Raw genomic sequence first — 5434 nt, 5'->3', positions numbered from 1 at the left:
AAGCATCAACCAATAGCTTCATTCGTTGTGCTCCTGGGACTTGGACATATCCTTCATGCCAATAAGTTTATTTAGTGATGACACCTGAAATCATATTTCTTTAGAAATTTAAAAGTTTTTTACTTATACTCATGGTTTAGAGCGCGGTGTGGTAACCCTGATTGACATGATTGTGATGATAGTTTTGCTGGTATGGATTTTCAGAAGTCAAGCACACATACTCATGAACGTTGTGCTGCCTATTTGACAAGATTGAAGTTTTTTCTTTGGTAGGACGGGGAAGTTCTGTAGATTATAATCATAATTACTAAAGATGAGGGCAACCTTATTTCGACACTTGTCAGAGCTTGATATAAGAAGTGTCGTGCAGTGGCATGTGGAGCAGGTTTTGCGACTTTTTTCCCGTTGAAACGCACGGGCATATGTACTAGTTTTATTTATTTGTCGAATTCGACGATAACTTGCAATGTAGTCCAATTCGGTCGGTCGTTGAAATTGCTAACAGAAAAAAAGTCTGTCACATGAACCTTTTTCCACAAAATAAAAGGCATTTACGTGATTACGTATAAAGCAAGGGGTTTTTTTATTTTGCTTATTTTATTTATTTGTTGAATTCGACGAAAACTTTCAATGGAGTCCAATTCAGTCGTTGAAATTGCTAACAGAAAAAAAGTCTGTCACATGAACCTCGTAAAAATTTTGAAAACTGATATCAATTTGCCAACACCGTCCTAAATGTGGTACTATCGTTTAATTTTCTCGAAATGGCACATGGGCTGTGGGTCCATTTGTCTAATAAAATTTGAACAATTTTAATGCATTTCTAAAATTTATTATGATCACACAATTCTTTTGAGTACATGTTGTCAACTTTTTTAGTTCTTTTATTTAATTCTCCAATTTGATAGAAACTTTCAAACCAGTCCGATTCAGTTGTATATATGAATATCTAAGCTTAGTTTTTTTTCTTTTTTCTTCATATTTTCTCATTCACTGGGTTGGTTTTACTCTTAGATTTTTTAATAAACTTACTGAATATAATGGAATTTTGGTAATATACGTTGAACATATTTTAAATACAATCAATATACGAGTAACTAAAAAAACTGTGTGTCAAGCATATTTTTTAATAGTTTTGTATTTGAATAATATAACGAGGATACACGATAATTGTGCATGCTAGTAGTCCTGAGTGAAGACACATAAAATGTTGACTGTGCATGTGTTCTAGTCTCAAAAAAATACTAATAAGTAATTGCAAAAATAAAATGTATTAATACCATGATTATAGAAAAACAGTAAGTTAGCGCGTATAGTGTCGCTGGGCTCAACCGCCGGCCCAGCATGTCGGAGAAGAGTACAAAATAAGTTTTGCCTGCATTCTGCAAGGAGCGTCGTTGCGGCGAGGTGGCCAGCGCGCGGCTACAGCGTGCGACAGGTCGGAAAATTTTGCTTATTTTATTTATTTGTCGAATTCGACAAAAACTTGCAATGGAGTCCAATTCGGCAGGTCGTTGAAATTGCTAACAGAAAAAAAAAGTCTGTCACATGAACCTTTTTCCGCAAAATAAAAGGCATTTACGTGATTACGTATAAAGCAAGGGGTTTTTTTATATTGCTTATTTTATTTATTTGTCGAATTCGACGAAAACTTGCAATGGAGTTAAATTCGGTCGTTGAAATTGCTAACCGAAAAAAAGTCTGTCACATGAACCTCGTAAAAATTTTGAAAACCGATATCAATTTGCCAACACCGTCCTAAATGTGGTACTATCGTGTAATTTTCTCGAAATGGCACATGGGCTGTGGGTCCGGTTGGTTGGGATCCCGCTGCATGCTCGAGCGGTCGAGATTGGCGCTGTGGATGAAACGCGAACGAACGTAAACGCCTTATTCCCAAGGGAAAGACACTCAGTCATCTCGGTGTGAACACGGCGCGTGGAAGGGAAATCACGATGGCTCATCAGAGGGCGCAGCGACCGGATGACGCGATTTAAAACCTTTTTCCAGTACAAATAGCATTTCTGCACGTGACTCGTGAGACTGACACAAAGCTACTTAATTACGTCACCATGATGCTATGCTGACAAAAACTACACAGTAGCATACAATGATACAAAACTTATAATTAAACGCATGCATGACAAGATTAGAACGAACAGACACCGGCTGATAGGCATATGAAAGTGGACACAAAATGCCCAGCTTGTGAAGGGCGCGAGAGTGTTAAACACATGTTATTCCAATGCCCAAAAGCGAAACAAGTTTGGTTAGAATTGGGACTGGATGAAATGATTTCTTGTGCATGTGCTGTCGACCATGCAGGTGAGGCTATTCTCGAACATCTATTGGATCTTCCAACTAGTGAAACAATGGTGCTGGGACAGGAGAAATCAAACGTCCTTGTGGCTATCGCCTCGTGGTACTTGTCGTGGGAGCGAAGGAAGCTTGTTCACAAGGAGCAGACTAAACAACCGGTTGAGATTGTCTCAGCAATTTGAGGCCTTGCAGCAAACTTCACTACAGCTTCTAACCCAAAAGCAAAAATTCAGAGACACCCCTGGATGCGTCCACCTGCCGGGACAGTAAAACTTAATGTTGATGCCGGCTTTGACCCTAACTCTCTTCATGGCACGGTGGGTGCTGTACTTCGGGATAGCTCAGGAAAATTCTTGGCAGCAGGGAATAATGTAGCAGGTGAATGCATGGATGTTTTCATGGCTGAAGCCCTTGCACTTCGATTCGGTCTCAACCTGACGCAAAGCTTTGGATGCTCAAGATTGGTGATTAATTTAGATAATAGCGATGTGATACAAGCAATGCAAGATGGTGGCTTATTTGCTGGTCCGGCTGCAGCAGTGATTGATGACTGTTACTACATGTCACGCGATTTAGTTCAAGTCGGTTCGAGCACTGCCACCATGAAGCAAATTCAGTTGCTCATGAGTTAGCAAAATTGGCTAGGTTCTCTCCACCTGGCACATGGTTTGATGAGGCCCCTAGTGCCTTGGTTCCTCTTATTGTAAAAGACTCTTTGTTATTTACCACTGAATAAATAAGGAGTTTGGAGAGTTCAAAAAAAAAAAAAGAACGAACAGACACCGCTGTGGCCTGTGGGCGGGCTCCGTCACGCGGATTGCGAGCGGAGCGACCATGCGGTCCGCCGCCGTCGCAGCCACCACCGGGGCGGGTGATTAAACTCGCCGCACCGGATGCACCTTGGCCCGTTCGTGCAGTCTTTGGCGTGGTGGGCGGGCTCCATGCACAAGAGGCACAGCCCGTCGAACGCTGGGTCCGGGCCGTCGCGCTTCACTGCCGCCCTGCGCTTTGTGCCGCGGCGGCCACGGTTGCGCCTGTCCTTGGGCTGCTCCCAGGGCGTCGAAACCCTCCTCCAAGCTCACAACATGGACCTCCGTGCGAGGGGCACGGCGCGCCCTTGAGGATTCAGCCCCCGACTCCGGCATCGCCGGTCTCTTGCCCTCCACGGCGTTCCAGTACGAACTCGGGGAGTCCTCCTCGGACGAGTCCGCACCGCCGAGCCAGCGGACCTCAAGGCCACGCGGCTGCGAAGGGGAGCCCATGGGGAGGGGAGAAGAGGGAGGGGTGAGGAACAAGTGGCCACCGGCCCGGAGCGGCAGCCAGCGTGGGCTTCGACGGAGAGGGGAACTGATTCAGGCAGAATGACAAGCCCCCAGTTTTCGCTTTGGCGTGTCTAAAAATTATCTTGCTCATCGGTGGTACAAATCAGTTTATTCCCATTGCATTACGAGTTACAACCATCCATCAAGCTCTAGAAGCGGAACCGTGCAAGCTACATCTACCCATCTAGGCATTACAAAGTTAACTGACTCTTACTTCTCTTTCCCTGGTTTTAGGCTTGCCGCTAGTAGCTCTCTCATGTTCTTTGTTGAGGTTTCTTCGTCCATTTCTTTGTGCTTGTCCCTATAAAACTCCAGGTGCGCCTCAACTGAAAATGTGATGTTATTCTGGAGGTCCTGTTCCTTCTTTTCTTTCTTCTGAGCGTCTAAATTAATAAAAAGGAATTGTGTCAAAGTCAGTGACAAGAGGGCACTAAACTGAAAACAAAATTGAAGGTACTTACCGGTCAGCTTCTCCTTCCGCTTCCCAGCACCTCCATTGTCTTCCATTTCTCCTTGCCTGCCCCGTTTCCTCCCCCTTCCGCTTCCCTACCCCTCCATTTTATCTCTCTCTCTCTCTCTCTTTTCCAACACGAAACTATGCATCTTTCGAAGCATTAATTTCTAACTTCCTATTTTAGGAAATATAACAGCTCGTCCTTCATGGGCACTGCTGCCTCCTCTGCCTCGCTCTGCAAACCAGCAGGCCAGCTCATCTGCTCACAAATGAACTAACGCCAACTCCCAGCAGGACAGGTCATGTGCTCACAAATGAACTGATGCCAGCTCCTTTTTTCAGAGTATGCCTAGGCATACTATAACTTTACAGAAGACATAATTTTAGTTATAAAAAAGCTTTGAGAACAATGAGAACGTAGAGTTTATCACACCCGATCATCACGAGGTGTTTTGAAACGACAAACTTTTACAATGGCGCATACTTAGGAAGAACACAATTTCTTGAAACTAAGTGAAGGAATCATCTCATAATGCTACCGTCGTCCTAAGCAAAATAAGATGCATAAAAAGGTAAACATCACATGCAATCAATATGTGACATGATATGGCCATTATCATCTCGTGCCTTTGACCTCCATCTCTAAAGCACCGGCTTGATCTCCATCGTCACCGGCATGACACAATGATCTCTATCATCGTGTCGTCACGTGATCGTCTCGCCAACTATTGCTTCTACAATTATTGCTAACGCATAGCGATAAACTAAAACAATTATATAACGATTAATAAATTAAAGAGAACCCTATGGCTCCTGCCGGTTGCCGAACTCATCGACATGCAAGTCGTGAACCTATTACAATACATAATCATCTCATACATCAACATATATCACATCACATTTTTGGCCATATATACCACATCACAACATGCCCTACAAAAACAAGTTAGACGTCCCCTACTTTGTTGTTGCAAATTTTAGGTGGCTGATATGGGCAACTAGCAAGAACCATTCTTACCTACGCAAAGCCACAATGGTGATAATCAAGTTGCCTTTTAACCTTCTACAAGGACCATCTTCGTCAAATTAGATTCAACTAAAATAGAAGAGACAGACACCCGCTAGCCACCTTATGCAAAAACAAGTTGCATGTCAGTCGGTGGAACCGATCTCATGTGCGAGGACATGTAAAGTTGGTCCAAGCCGCTTAATCCCACAATACCGCCGAATCCAAATAAGACAAGAAAGGTAAGCAATTTCAGCATCAACGCCCACAACTCTTTGTGTTCTACTCGTGCATATACATCTAAGCATAGACCTACCTCATGATGCCACTGAT

The 5434-nt window shown here is 43.6% G+C and overlaps 1 long non-coding RNA gene across 1 annotated transcript; it reads right to left on the bottom strand.

Annotated features, from left to right (window-relative positions):
* Nucleotides 1-3735: 3735 nt before the first annotated feature.
* Nucleotides 3736-4179, bottom strand: LOC119271410. Its single transcript, XR_005134519.1, has 2 exons — nt 4103-4179; nt 3736-4024 (listed from the first exon to the last, which is right to left on the bottom strand). It is a non-coding gene; the product is annotated as an uncharacterized LOC119271410 (long non-coding RNA).
* Nucleotides 4180-5434: the final 1255 nt, after the last annotated feature.

This window comes from Triticum dicoccoides, chromosome 3A (assembly GCF_002162155.2).
Source record: "Triticum dicoccoides isolate Atlit2015 ecotype Zavitan chromosome 3A, WEW_v2.0, whole genome shotgun sequence".
NCBI classification, from domain to species: Eukaryota; Viridiplantae; Streptophyta; class Magnoliopsida; order Poales; family Poaceae; genus Triticum; species Triticum dicoccoides.
Note: the sequence above shows the minus strand (reverse complement) of the source record. Positions and strands in the feature narration are given on the sequence as shown.